Below are 16,606 nucleotides of genomic sequence, written 5' to 3'. Positions count from 1 at the left end.
AGTCCGCATGTCCCTTAATGTGAAGATAATTTAACATTCCTCTCTCATTATTTTGGGCCAAGAAGAACAACAACAACAACAAACCAGTACGATCCCACTCAGTAAGGGAAGGCTCTGGGAAAGAGCCATGAAATAATTGATGAGAACACTGCCATGTGACCCTATATTCACAGGCTTTAAACATGGGAAATAGATTTGGATGAGGACGAAGAGAAGAGAGGAATTAAAGGCTGTTGGAGAACGATTGAATGAGGCTTTGGTTCAAGAAGACTCCCATTTATAAAAAGATGACAGCGTAACTGACGACGTAATCAATGCCTTTTTGGGAAACGTATCGACAGGCGCAATCAATGCCTTATGGAAGACAGATCTGTGGTGGTATCATTCCGTTGAGGAAATAAACCGGCGCTACATTGAATGTCTCTAGGAAAGATATATCGATGGGACGCCTCAGTTATCGCAAAAGCTAACGTCATAAGCATGATATCATCGCAAGAAGCTCGAGGAGATCGGTGTCAAAGTCACTTCATATCATTTTAATCTAAGAAACGTGGGGACTATATGTATACGGTAAAAATCATAGAGCTCGATTTTATGATCATTAGGGCACCTTGTAGAGATCATTCCTGGAAGGCTCGGAGTTTAGCTCGGAGTTTGACCCTAAGGTTTTATAATGCGCGGCCTCGAGGTAGTATAGAGCAATGGTTAGGACGCACTAGCAGCAGTCAGAAACGTCAACCCATCAAACTGGGGAAGAATTTTGAGGAGGACCCTCAAAATTCCGTAGCAGGAGAGGTTGCAATGTCCTGAACTACGTCACAGTTGTCGGTTCATCTAAAAGCTATGTTTTACTATACATTTATGTCATACATTCCAAATTCATGCATGTTTATTATTGAAACTGCTTTGTTTAGCAACGCTACCCCAGTGATATAGACGATATAACCAGATCGAAGCCGAACGAGTCAAGCAAAGCCAACGGGGATACGAACTAACCTTACCCCTTTACATAACTCACGATTTTTCTTTGGATGCAGGCACTAGGATTGCAAAATCGTTAAAATATACTGTAAGCCCATGGAACAAACCTTGTTCAAGAATACGACTCGCTGAACCATGGCACTTGCCAGCATTTGCTATCAGCACGCACCAGTAATGCTCTGTAGTCACAATGCTCCCAGTAATCACAACGCTGCAATCTGCTCTCAGCTAAGAAAACTCCACTGTTGTTTATTATTTTATTTCTTGCATAAGGCGACTATTCTGCCTTCCAAGGTTAAGCTCTACCTCCATCTGCATCTATATTGCATAAGGCTACTATTCTGCCTTCCAAGGTTAAGCTCTACCTCCATCTGCATCTGCATTGCGTAAGGCTACTATTCTGCCTTCCGAGGTTAAGCTCTACCTCCATCTGCATCTGCATTGTATAAGGCTACCATTCTGCCTTCCATTGCATAAGGCTACTATTCTGCCTTCCGAGGTTAAAGTCTACCTCTATCTGCATATGCATTGCATAAGGCTACCATTCTGCCTTCCAATTTGCATAAGGCTACTATTCTACTTTTCGATTTGCAAAAGGCTACTATTTTGCCTTCCGAGGTTAAGCTCTACCTCCATCTGCATCTGCATTGCATAAAGCTACTATTTTGCCTTCCGAGGTTAAGCTCTACCTCCATCTGCATCTGCATGGTTGAAAGATCGCCACATACTGCATTGCATGGCTGAAAGATCGCCACATACTGCATATGCATGGCTGAAAGATCGCCACATACTACATCTGCATGGCTGAAAGATCGCCACATACTGCATTGCATGGCTGAAAGATCGCCACATACTGCATCTGCATGGCTGAAAGGTCGCCCTATACAGCACTGCCTGGCTGAAAGATCGCCACATACTGCATCTGCATGGCTGAAAGATCGCCACATACTGCATCTGCATGGCTGAAAGATCGCCACATACTGCATTGCATGGTCTGAAATATCGCCACATACTACATTTCATGGGTTGAAATAACGCCAACTCATCCAAAGACGTCATCGTTCGGAGGCACCATCTTCATAGCCCGAGAACACCATGTCATGGCCTGAGGATCTCTTTCAATTTTTCGCGTATCATTATTCAAAAGCATCATGGTTCAGAGGCACCATCCTCATAGCTCGATAACATCATTTCATGGCCTGCGAATCCCTTATCATATAACCCATGGCCCGGGACATCATGGTCTAAGGACATCATCCTCATCGTCCAAAGACAACATTCATGGTCCAACGGGAATTTGCATCATGTTTAAATTTATGCACAGTATACGCTTGTATTGCTTCTATTTGCACGTAAAATAGCAAGCAACGGCTATCCCAGCAGGAGCAATCCTGCTCCAGTGCCCTCAGCCATATCAAACCTAACCATTCCCGTAAATCGTCCACTCACCCAACCCTAGATGTTGCGTCCGCTCTTGAAATCGCTTCATCGGTATACTCCGCCGGTGGATCCTGAGCTACATACCGCCTGATTCCTATAAAACCAAGAATATGTAGGCAACTCAGAAGCTAGGGTGCATCCTAAATCTTTCCAAACCGTTTCGCTCGGTCAAAATTGGCCATCGTTTCTTTACCCGGAAACTCTTTCATCCTTCCCGGGTAAAGAGGGGCAGCTGTTGATATCCAATTTTTCCCTATATCATAGAAATTAATCACACAAGGATCCCGAAGAATACTGATTTTTTAATAGGGAAGATTGTTCAAAACCTAAATAAAATCAGTTAATACATTGGGTTGACAGAAAATAAACAAATAACGGAGAACACGTGAAAAAAAATCAGTGCAACAGACAGAAGCATCCAGAATTCACGCATATGTAAGAGAGTCATTCAAGATAGTGCAGAATACTTAGCTTAAACACCAAAAAGTTAGAAAAATCTTTGAAGAAAAGTCTGATATGAACCCTAATTTTGAAAAGAGTAAACGAAGCCTAAACAATTAATCAAACCAAGATATTTTAAAGCAAAAACGCCCAATGATACTCAAATAACTACAGATCTATGTAGATCTGAGAAGATTTGAACAATAGTGAAACTAGGGTTTCCAGAAAAATAGTAGAGATGAAGAAAAATCGGTTAAAAACTCATGGATATACCTAGATCTAAGATAAATCTAAAGAAAAGTGGAAAATCTTAAGAGTTAGGGTTTCAGAGAACCTAGAAAAGATGAGAAAACATTAGAACGTTACCTGTTTTAGCCGGCAAGTCATGGACCATACTCGAACAACCATGGATGGCCGGAAAATGGCATGAAAGACCATGGATAGACTCTCGAAGAGTTTTGAACAAGACCTGGACTAGATCTCTTCGAGATCCTTCCATGAAATCTCAAAAACGAGCAACCAGGATACGTAGGAGACAAGTATACGTCTCAAACAGCCATGGGAATCAATAGATCGAGTGAGGATCGAAGGGATTAGGGCTTGTTTTGGGTGGCGGCGGCTAGGGTTAGGTTTTGGTCTCAGAGAGAATTGGAGAGGAAAGGGGTTTTCAGGGCGGCTGTTAGGTGAAAATGACTTAGGGTTTCGGGGGTTAGGTTAGATAAAAAAGGAAGGCTTGTTTTGGACCGTTGATCTCTTGAGATCAATGACCAAGATTGGTGCCGGGATGGGTGGGTTATAAAAGTGGGTTGGGTTAATTGGGTCGGGGTTTCAATTGGGCCAGTGGTATATTTGGTTATAATTGAAATACAAATGGGGCTATTATTTAAATAACCAGTTTTCCCCTTTTTTAATTTGTACAAAATAGTAGGTAATTTCTGAAAATAATTTAAAAATGCTAAAATGATTTAGAATACATAATTAGCAATTTAAAATATCCAATTTCATGCATATAAAACATAACTAAATTTTAAAAAGGCTAATATTGCAATTATGTGCAATTTAACTTTAAAATACTAAATGTAATTGCAAAAATATATGAAAATTACCTTAGCCATATTTTGGCATAAATATAGAAATCCAATAGATGAATTATCAAAACAATATTTTTGGAAATAATTATTGGGATTTTATGGATAAAAGCAATCATTCTTGTTAAAATCAGTATTCTCCAAGATTTTTTACTGATTCAAATGACTGTCCTATTAAAATCAGTGTGTGCTGGGATTTTACTTGTTTCCTTATTTTGTGACCGTGATTGGTATACTTGCCTTAATTAGTTATCAGTAGTTTGGGGATCTTACTGACTCCCTATATGCTATGGTTTTGATTTATTACCTTAATTGAACCCTGCTATGACTGTTAATTGACTATTCCCCAATTAAAGGGGTCTTTCTCGGACTTCTCTATAGAAATTGATTCTGTGATTGGTTGATTGATCCTTAATTGATTGAACTCTTATTCTCTTTACCTTATTAGTTCTACTCCTAAAGTGCTATATATACACTCTTATTTTACCTCTCAAGACACGGACATAGTTCAGAACACACACACATACACTCAAACTCTCTCTTTTTCTCTACTACTTGTGCTACTGCTTGTCTAACCGGCTGAAAGCCAAGGCTAGACTGTGGAACTCTACTTGCTTTACTTTTCTGCACTTTGCTTCCTTAACTGGTATGTTCCTAGTTCAATTCTGAAGCTCAACTCGATGTGCTCCATTGTTTGCCGATCCCTGTCTCTTTCTGCACAGACTTAATGGCCCATGTTGTTTAATTGCACTTCTTGTTTACTGCTTTACTCAGCATGCTTAAGTTCTGCCCTCCCTTGTTCAAATGCAATCAACATGTCTACTTGAGTTCCTGTTTATGTCGCTCAACTAGTATGTTTCCTAATGTACTTGATTAACACTAAGTCATGACTAATTATGTGTAATAGAACCCTGCATGACTACTCCCATACCATGTCTCTATGTCTTATTACTATTCTAATTTTAAGCATGATTCCCTTGTTAACTCTTTGAAGTAATTGTTTGTGTTCTAAAGGACAATCAGTCCCTACTTGTTCTTTGTACTTGCTGGCCTATATGTATCTCAGCTCAGCCATGTTTATGTGCTTCTGATTTGGGTCCTCTATGTCCCCAACCCCTAATTTCCCTACCTATGAATGTTGGAATCATATTATTCTTTGAATTTGTTCTCTGTGTGTGCTGGCTTGTTCCAAGTTGCTATTGCTCCTATCCCCTTCTCCTTTCCAAACTGTTCTTCCCTATGCAACTTTTCTATTAAACTTATTTCAAACATGCTATTTCAAAACTGTTTTTCCAACTTAACTCTTTTAAATCTATGTCAAGCACTCTCACATATACTCTTAGTCCACTAGGTTCTGCCCCTTTTGTGTGAGCCTTGCCTTGGGACCCTTGAGCTCCCTCTGAACTTCGACACATAAAAGCTGGCCTTTCCACACTGCACTTACTTTGTCTTGGTTATACAATCTGGGTGTGAGCACTGCCCGGGATCTCTTGAGGTCCTTAGGGAACTCTGACACACCTAGATGTGAGGAAAAGCTGTGAAACAATCTTGGCACTTGAGATGATTTATTACATAACTCAGGGAGGAAGTCCTAATCAAGCTCCCTATAATGTAACTTCTTATTTTCATTTCTAGTTATGTAATTCATTTCAATGTTGGTTTGTAAGAACCTATTGTAAACAAGTATTGGGGTGGCTAGTGAAAAAGGATGGGGTAAATATGCATGCTATAGTTGTTGAGGGTAGAAAATATGTTATTAGGGTTATATTCCTAATTGTGCAATAAAAACCAACAATACAAGAATCATACAAGGGTATAAATACTCATGATATGAACCAAAGAGAACAAAAGAAACCATTCATTTAAGACAGAAAATTTTCAGCATGATTGCAACTTTGAGCAAAGAACCTACAGATATCTAAACATTGACAAAGCAAAGATCAACTTGGATTCATCTTGAAACTCCCTTTACATAGCACTTAAACATGGAAGAAACATGTGTACCTTGAAAAGCACTTTAAAATAGCAACTAAAAATGAAAGGGAGAAGTGCTGGAAAAACATCAAAAAAAGCACAATAATATAGCAGCAGCAAACATCACAGCTATAGAAGCTTCTAAATGAATCTAAATTTCAAATCCAAAACCAGCCAACTGAACCCAGAAATCCCCAGCTAATAGACCAAGATAGCTTTCTATTTCAAGCCATGTTTTTAACTTATAAAGAATCAGGAAATTGAAAGGTTTTGAAGTTTTCTTTTTCAAGATCTGAACTTTTAGAAAGAAAATGGAGCTTTTTTGTGCAGAGAATAAGGCTGGAAAAAAAAGTTCGTGAGAGTGAGGGAAAGCTTTCTTTATGTAGAGTGCCAAAAAAATGGCATCTAGGGAATATTCTACCCTAAATTCCCTAGCTAGTACATCATTTCTGCAGAGGATAAAATGTCTACCTGTCAATTTTCAGCATCTTTTAAAACTAATTTGTTCATTTCAGTTTATACATATTTCTTTTATTTGCATTGGTCATGTAGCCTATTAGACTCCCATAATTAAATTTGGTTTATTCATTGAGTCCAACCCTTATATGGTTAGACTCATGGATTAAACTTTTCCCTTAGGTCATCCTTGCAGCATAGGGTTGAGACCCTTTGTTGGTTCAATGAGTTTAACCTTCAGATATGGTTAAACCCATGGACCACTCTGTTTTGCATTGATTGAATACCTTCCTAAGAGTTATATGGTTCAAGAATGGTTCTGCAGCAAGTCATCTCTGCCTTTCTTTTCCTGTAATAAGTAGTGTGTTATTTAGGATTTATTTGCAAACCTTGAGCCAACACCTACAGATTTGGTCACTAGTTGAGCAAATCAGCAGGTCCAAAGGCTAAAAAATCAAAAAACTCTACTGTCCAAGCCTGCTGAAATCCAGTGTTGTTCATATGAGAGGCACAACTTTTATGGACAAACAATGTCCAAGAGAGACAGTGTTCATTGGTTATATGGGGTTTGTAATAGTTTAGTTGTTTAAATTAGTATTTTATGTATTTAATAGGATTACCATGTAATAGTTCTGATTATTTAGGAAGCTGTATTTTGATATGAAAAGTTGTAGTAAATGAAACTTTAATTTTATTTCAAACTCTTGGCAAGATTGCCATAATATTTTCATAATTGTAGTGGCACAATGGTCTAAGTGGTAAGCCCAATCCGTAAGGGTAGTAAATGCCATTTTCGTCTAAAGTAGGGCTTGAATTTGAAGCCCAAATGAATTTGATTAATCTGGACATAGGCCATTGGGCCTGGGGCCTGAGCCCAAATCCAGGCTCTCCTTGTTCCTTATAAATCATGGTTTAAGTGTATGCTTCTCCTATCTTGCAACTCATGTGGTTAAATTTCAAAATTAGGATTGTGTTTGATTTTTGGATGCTTGTTTTACTTAGAAACAAAGTGAGATTTGGTTGTTGTGAATATGTATATGTTGTTAATTTTAGAGGTGGATAGGCCTAGTTGCAAAAAATTAGGCCCGTCTACATATAAGCCCAATATGGGCTGTTCTATTTGGACTAAACAAATATTTCTGAATCCTTCCTTTTAAGGACAGAGTCTAGCCCTAAGAAAGCTCGAGGCTGCCGATCCCCCTTAGCTAAATGACCAATGGGCCATCGTTGCCCCAATCCCTCCAAAAGAATTAATTTTAAGCCCAGTCTTCTCATTTTTTTAGATAAAGGTTTCTTAATTTGGGTTCCAATTAGTATCCCTAGTCTTAATTAAATAAAAAGTGCAAACTCTTTTTTGGTAATAATAATTCGAGGTGTGCCATACACAAACGAAAACCTTTAAGCTATGGCCCTCACATTAGTATTAACCTAGTATTAAAATAACCCTAAATAATTGTAGTTTGCTTTAGGCCCGATTTAGATTAGTATTGCGATTATGTATACGTTCGCGTATCATAATTGCAAATTTAATTCCTAAAAGTAACCCGAGGGATGCGTTCGCGCAACTTCAACCAAACTTTTCTTAGTAAAATAAATAAAGCGTTATTAATTGTGGACACGTTCGCGTGATATGATTTTGACGCGCCAGTGGAGAAGAGTATACGTACGCGTAACTCAATTCTTTAATTACGATTAATTCAAGTGATTTTTAAAAGCGGTAAAAGATAAATGCACATAGGCCCTAAAAATGAGTAGTTAAACAATTTAAGCCAAGTATTAATCACTAAGCGACCGTGCTAGAACCACGGAACCCGAAAATGCCTAACACCTTCTCCCGGGTTAACAGAATTCCTTATCTAGAATTTTTGGTTCGCAGACTCTTTAAAAATAAAACATCCTCGATTTGGGATTTAAAATAAACTGGTGACTTGGGACACCATAATTTATTCCCAAGTGGCGACTCTGAAAGATAAATAAATAATCCCATTTTGAATAATGTAACTTTCATTGGAAAAACTCCTATATACCCCAATTCCCCTTGGCTGTAAAAAGGAGGTGTGACAGCTATGGCGACTCTGCTGGGGAGATAACCCAGAACTTCTGTTCTGGGTTTAGAATTCGAGCTTGTAATGTGATCTATACTTGGCTTTATTAATTTGATGTTATTGCTGTGTTTTTGGGCCTAATGTGCTAATTGCCGCTTATTTACCGCTTTGATATTATTTGAATTATATTAAACTGTCATCATACGCCTCCCTTCTGAGTCTTCTGAATTTATGGTGCACACGTGCGCGTGGCCCACTTTTCTGTTAGAAGTCATACCAATTAGAACGAGTCTGGGTCAAGTAACTAGGCCGGGTAGACTTTCGTGCTCCCGATACGTTGCCCCCACCTCGGCTCGAGCTGTCCGCTTGGGTAAGCCAGGTCTAAAACGCTTACCCCACGGATTTAACCTAGAATAACATAGCCTCATGCCGGATCCCTAGTAGGAACGTTTGTTTGCATCATGTGCATTGACTTTAGGGACTCAACACAGGGGTTGGGTCCGTCTAGGACAGGTGTACCTGAGAATTGCAAGACCATCCTGTTGCATCTTATGTGCTACTTGTGCATTATGTTTGATTCGGCTTGTGCATGTTGACCGGTTTCTAAAAAAATATATATATAAAAATTGAGGAAAAAGCAGAAGGGAGAAAATAGGAGAGAAAATTTACCCAGTTAAAAAAAAATCTCGGTATTCACCCCAAAAAAAAATTATCAAAATAAGGTTGAATTNTAAAACATCCTCGATTTGGGATTTAAAATAAATCGGTGACTTGGGACACCATAATTTATTCCAAGTGGTGACTCTGATTAATTAAATAATCCCATTTTGAATAATGTGACTTTAATTAGAAAAACTCCCATGTATACCCTCGAGTGCGTAAAAAGGAGGTGTGACAGCTCTGGAGACTCCGGTGGGGATAAGAACCCCGAACTTCCGGTTCAGAGTTCAAGAATTCGAGCTTGTTAATGTGATTTTATTTGGTTTTATTTATTGTTGATATTACTGTATTTTATGGACCGAATGTGCTAATTACAATTTATTTACCGCTTTGATATTACTTGAACTGTATTTGAATGCCTTCTTACGCCTCCTCTTCTGAGTCTTCTAAAAAATGGTGCTCAGGTTCGCGTGTCCCACTTTTCTGTTAGAGTTATACCCAAATAAGACGGGGATGGGCAAGAAACAAGGCCGGCCAGACTTTCGTGCTCCCAGTACGTTGCCCCCTCCTCGACTCGAGTTTGTCCGCTCGGGTAAGCCAGGTCTGGAACACAAACCCCAGGTTTTAAACCTAGAATAACACAACCTCATGCCAGATTCCTAGTAGGAACGATTATTTGCATCACATGCATTTGACCTTGGGGAGTCAACACAGGGGTTGGGTCCGTCTAGCACAGGTGTACCCGAAATAAAAGACCATCCTGATGTATCATACGTGCTATGTGAATATTTATCCGTTTCGGCGTGCATGTTGACCGGCTAGGAAAAGGAAATGAAAAGAAAAACCAAGAGTGAGGTAGGATAGAGAATTTACCCGATTCCAAAAATCCCGGTATTTAAAAATATATCAAAACTCTGCCAAAATTTTTGCAAAAAAAAAAAGAGGAAAATGAATTTCAAAAAAAGTGAGTCAAATATAATTTTTTAAAATCGTGTCAAAACTTTCCGAACTACGCAGGTCTGATTCTCACCAGATGTAGGATACGTAGGCAACCCACATAAGGTTCGGCCTCATTTTGATAATCAAGTAAAATGTAGTTTAGGGCCTTGGTCAAAAATAAGCCGACCCAGCTTCGGCTGTATTTTATGAAATGGCCGGGTATATTGATTTTGGCCAAGAGTTAAAAAATAGCAACTCATATTCCCAAGGGCTCCCTCTATGCACAAGTTCTTCGATCTTCTGAATATTAGTAAACAAATGAAGAAGTCCCACGTGAGCAAAGGATGTTGTTCTTTCTACTTCTTGTACTTCAGGTTCGGGCACTCAGCCGGGTTTGAAACACATGAAAAGGGGTTGAATAACAAACAAGACAAGAGCATATGACAAATTCATCGTCGGTTTGCCTTCATCGTGGCATTTTTAGGAATCATGGTCTTTCCAAATACGGAGTGGATAATAGACACTCGTATGGCCAGAATTGCACATATCCTCATTACCAAAAAAGATCACACACTTGTCCCGTTAGTGCTGGCAAACATTTACCGGGCATTAACCTTGTGCAAATCTGGGGCTCAATTCTTCGAGGGTTGCAATATTCTTCTTCAAATGTGGATGATCGAACACCTTTGCGTCATCCTAAGTTCATGAGATATGCTTCGGAAGGGAACAATTTCATCAAGAATTATGAGGAAAGGGTGGAAGACTACAAACTGCCAGAAGGATTTGAAACTTGGGTCTCCCATTTAAGCAATCTGAGAGCAAGTCAAATTGAATGGACCATAGGATGCCTTCCGGTAACAGAAGTCATATACATGACATCTTCAAAAAGGCTACTTGATGATGATGGGATTGAGGAGTATCCAACCATATGCACCACAAAGAGTTCTGAGACAACTGGAAAATATCAGGCAATACTCGAAGATGCAGATCTATGTACCCAAGTCATTGAGCTACACCCAGAAGAAATGCTACCTGAGGCTTTAGTTCAATGGGATTGGAATGGTTGTCGGTATCTAAAAAGTGACACCCAGGTACCAGACCCGGCCAGGGGCGAAGTGAAAGTACAAGAGGGGGGGGGGTGAATTGTAGATAATTAAAGTTAATCGTTAACAAGTTGACTTAAAACTTAAGTAGTCGACTAAATTTGGAAATCTTGCAGATATAGTAATTCGAGGTAATAAGCAGAAAGTAAATGCAAAAATTTAAAGACACCGAGAATTTTTATAGTGGTTCGGATTCAATGTGAATCCTAATCCAGTCCCCTTGGGTTGCAAGGGATTTCTCTTCAAGTGAATAAGTTTTCTTTCGAGTACAGATTTGATGTATGTCGCTCAGTTTCTCTAGCACTCGTTTTATACAATGCCTCACCAGTTGTATGCCCTCTTTCTATCCCTGACTTGTTACACAACAGATCTATATAGGCTACTATGCTTGTTGCAGTAGAATGAAGAGAGTTATTTTGGTTTGATCAAAGTATACCAAGGATGGAGTTACACTGTGAATTTATACAACGATCAATGGTAAAGGCTAGTCAACCCAAGGGTTTTGATCCTTGGAAAGAGTTGATTATTTCCAAGAATAAAGAACTATCCGTTGCTTCTCTTCAGACCTTTTCCTTCGGCAGATAACGGGTTTGACAGGATTCTTCCTTGATTGTTGGACCTTCCAATCTTGACCACCGTCCGGATCTTCTAGCTTTAATAGTTCTTCAGTGATTTGATATGACTCGTCAATCACAGATTGCGTTGAATCTTTATTCTATTATGGCAAATTTGATTTCCCAAAATCATGGAGCTAATCCTGACTTGCTGATGTAGTACTGTTTCTTTCCTTGTACATCGTAAGTATTTCAGGCAGCTTCCCTTCTGAATGATTTCCTTCCTTGTTCGACATAGCTGTTCCAATAGTTCCTTTTTACTTCTTTGAACTCCTGCACATGCATATTAATTGCATCATTAAAATATGATCTAACAATCTCCCCCTTTTTGATGATAGCAAAATAATATACATAAATGTAAGGATGTAAACAACAGTTGACTTCCCTGTTTAGTACTAGCCGACTTGGCTCCCCCTCAATGTGTGTAGTCAACTGAACTTGATCTCCCCCTCAATGTGTGCAGTCGACTTGTAACTATATAGTCTTGTCTATGCATGGGCAGCATAGTTGACTTAACCTGTTCAAAGAATAAGAAGTACTATCTATGCATGTAGCATAATCGACTTAACCTGTATAACAAATAAAGAATACATATGTGGACCCTATGTATGCATAGTCGACGAGAACCTGCACATAAACCGTTAGCAATCCAGAATATATATTCTCCCCCTTTTGCGAAAATATTATCCACATAAGCAAAAGAAGAAAAAAAACATCCACGGGCACAGCCCAACCACAGCCAAAACAAGGTTTAAACAAAAAATATTGTCTGAAAAACACATCCATCTCAGCGCCGCAGAAAGAAAGTAAGAGTGTTGCAAATCGCCTCCTTCAACTGTTCAAAGCTGGTGTTGGCAGCAAGAACAAGAGTTTCAAGCCTATCAGGTTTACTAGAACGAAGATTAGCATAAAACATACGGACAAAGGGTTCATACACTTTAGGCGGAGAAATAGAGAGAAATTTTTCCCACCCTTGATACACGAAAAGATCCTTTACCTTGCAGTTGAGGGACTCCATATCATCAAGATCCACAACTCTTCCATGGGCGATGGGCTTGTCCTTGAGAGTGATAAAGAAATCCCTATTTGGGGTGTCCCAGAAATTTAGGTCGGAATCGAGTGAGGCAGAGAAATCGAACTTCGATTTCTTTGGATTGGAAGAGGCAGGAGGATCCTCCATGGGACGCTTACCAGAGGCTTTTTCTCCTAACAGTTGAGAGTGTTCAGAGTACGCTCCTTAAGAAGAGGCACAGCCCTCAGAACGGTCAGGCCCTAAATCTACTTGCTCAGGAGGCGCGGAAGAGGGCTTTGCCTTTGAGCGGGTACTTTTTCTGGTGGAAGCAGAGGGGTTTTTGGAATATTTTGCCATGGAAGAGGAGAGGGTTGGTACAGATTGAAGAAAGAAGGTGGAGATGAAAGGGACCGAAAAAGGCTTAACTTAAAGAGAAGAGATTTGACGGTTGAGTACAGAAAAGGAAAGAGTGTCAGTCGAAGCGACGTGATGATGGGCTTTCCAACTTCGACTGCAGACTGATGGGAAACCGAATAAAAAGAGAGGGAAAAACTGCGTAGTTAATGCACTGAAAAGGAGTAATTATCACAAGTTTTTGAAAAATAACACTTTGGTCCTAAGAGGTTTTTGAAAAACAAATGATGCCAAGTAATTTTCTTAAAGAACAAAATCATTCCTCCAACAATGGTTTGGTAAAAATATCAGCTAATTGGGCAGAAGTGCCAACAAAAGATAATTCTATGTCACCTTTAAGAACATGATCTCTAATAAAATGATGTTTAATGTCTATATGCTTTGCTCTAGAATGATGCACAGGATTTTTAGAGAGACAAATTGCACTAGAATTATCACAAAAGATTTGTATAGGTTTGAAGGAAAGTTCATAGTCACCCAATTGATGTGACATCCACAAGAGTTGTGCACAGCATTGACCAATGGCAATGTACTCAGCTTCAGTAGTGGACAAGGCGACTGCTGCTTGCTTTTTACTGTTCCGGGATATTAAAGCCTTTCCTAGTAATTAACAAGTGCCACTCGTGCTTTTCCGGTCTTCTTTATCTCCTGCTAAATCTGCATCTGAGAAACATTTTAATTTAAACGAGTTAGAGCGAGGATACCATAATCCATAAGATACTGTGCCAATAAGATATCGAATAATTCTTTTTACAGCAGCTAGATGTGACTCCTTGGGAGCCGACTGAAACCTGGCACATTTACAAACGCAGAACATAATATCTGGTCGACTTGCAGTCAGATAAAGTAGTGATCCAATCATTCCTCTGTATTTTGTTTCATCAACTGGAGTACCCTGTTCGTCCTTATCCAAATTTGTAGCCGGACTCATAGGAGTGCCAATTGATTTTGCGTTGCTCATGCCAAATTTTTGGATCAGCTCCTTTGTATATTTAGTTTGACAGATGAAGGTTCCTTCTTCAGATTGATGAATTTGAAGCCCAAGGAAAAATGCGAGTTCACCCATCATGCTCATTTCGAATTCGCTTTGCATGAGGTTTGCGAATTCCTTGCACATAAGAGAGTTAGCACTACCAAAGATAATGTCATCAACATAAATTTGAATGATAAGATTACCTTCTGTTGATCGTTTAATGAATAGAGTAGTATCAATTTTACCTCTGGTGAACCCATGATCAACAAGGAAGGTACTTAACCTGTCATACCAAGCACGTGGAGCCTGTTTCAGTCCGTATAGGGCCTTAGTAAGCTTGTACACATGATAAGGGAATTTTGAGTCTTCAAAGCCTAGGGTTGTTTCACAAAAACTTCCTCTTCGATGAATCCATTCAGAAAAGCGCTTTTGACATCCATTTGAAACAGTCTGAATCCCTTAAATGATGCATAAGCTAACAGGATTCGTATAGACTCTAATCGAGCTACTGGGGCAAAGGTTTCATCTTAGTCAACTCCTTCTTGTTGTGAATAGCCTTGAGCAACTAATCTGGCTTTGTTCCTTATGACTTGTCCTTCTTCGTTCAGTTTGTTTCTGAACACCTATTTTGTTCCAATGACGGATACATTTTCAGGTCGGGGTATCAGCTTTCATACTTGATTCTTGCTGAATTGATCTAGTTCTTCTTGCATGGCTTTCACCCAGCTTGAATCCTTCAAAGCTTCCTCTACCTTTTCTGGCTCTATTTGAGAGATCAAAGCAATGTTTGCTTTCTTTTTAAGGGCAGCACTGCTTTTCATTCCTTCGTTTGGATCTCTTATGATATATTTCTGTGGATATTCAGTTTTATTTCTCCATTCATTTAGTCGAACAGTGTTTGTAGTTGACTCCGTACATTGTTCTGGAGTGTTATTGCTAATTTGTTCAGTCGACTCAACCACTTCTGCAGGATTAGTTGACTCTTGTGATTTTCCTTTGTCCTGAACTTCTTGAGTTTGATCTTCGTCACCTGCATTAATGCCTTTCTCGACCAAGGGATTATTTTCATCGAATATAACATGAATAGATTCATCTACGCATAAAGTACGTTTATTAAAGACTCTGAAAGATCTGCTATTTAATGAATAACCAAGGAAAATACCTTCATCATTTCTTGGATCAAATTTTCTAAGATTATCCTTACCATTGTTATGAATGAAACACTTGCTTCCAAATTGATGAAAGTAACTGATATTTGGACGTTTACCTTTCCAGAGTTCATAGGGAGTCTTTTTCAAAATAGGCCTTATGAGACAACAGTTGAGAATGTGACACACAGTACTCACACCTTCAGCCCAGAAATGATTTGGGAGTGAATGTTCTAATAACATGGTTCTTTCCATGTCTTGAAGTGTTCTGTTCTTCCTTTCCACAACTCCATTTTGCTGTGGTGAGCGGGGTGCGGAGAAATTGTGAGTGTAACCTTGATCGTTACAGAAATCTTCAAATGCTTTACTTTCAAAGTCGCCTCCATGATCGCTTTGGATTTTTGGGATCAGATAGCCCTTTTATCTTTCAATCCTCTTGCAGAAAACTTCAAAATTTCTTAAGGCTTCATCTTTATGAGATAAGAAAATTACCCAAGTAAAATGTGAAAAGTCATCAACAATAACAAAAGCATATTTCTTGCCTCCTATGCTAGCAGTTCTAGTAGGTCCAAATAAGTCCATATGAAGTAATTGCAACGGTTTTGAAGTAGACACTATGTCTTTGTTTTTGAAAGAGTTTCTAGTTTGCTTACCCATCTGACATGCATCACAAATATGAGTTCTAGAGAAATTCAGTTTAGGTAAGCCAATAACTAAATCATGCTTGGATAATTTTTCAATCAAATGCATGCTGGCATGTCCTAGTCTTCTGTGCCACAAGCAGGGATCATCAGATATAGAAGTTAGGCAAATGTGACCATGTATATTTTCAAATCCATCAAGTATGTAAACATTTCCGTACCTTTTTCCAGGAAGAATTATTTTACCTGATTCGTCTTCTATGGCACAGCCTGTTCTCTTAAACTTTACCTCATATCCTGAGTCACAGAGTTGACTTATACTGAGGAGGTTGTAGTTTAGTCCATCAACAAGATATACCTCAGTAATGTCACAGTTGTTGTTGAAAGGAATAGTTCCAGCTCCAACTATTTTGCCTCTTGAATCATCTCCAAATTTGACGCTTCCTCCATCAATCATTGTAACCTCCTTAAAAAGATTTTTGTCACCTGTCATGTGACTGGAACACGCACTATCTAGGTACCATTTTCCTTTTGCGACTTATTCTGTGGTGTTCCTGCAATACATAATAATTACTTTCTTTTAGGTACCCAAGCTTTCTTGGGTCCTGGTGAGTTAGTGTTACTGGGTTCAAAGTTTTTAGGTTTCCAAACCCATCCAGACATATGATGTTTACGAA

Source organism: Nicotiana attenuata, chromosome 3 (genome assembly GCF_001879085.1).
Source record: "Nicotiana attenuata strain UT chromosome 3, NIATTr2, whole genome shotgun sequence".
Taxonomy (NCBI): Eukaryota; Viridiplantae; Streptophyta; class Magnoliopsida; order Solanales; family Solanaceae; genus Nicotiana; species Nicotiana attenuata.
Note: the sequence above shows the minus strand (reverse complement) of the source record.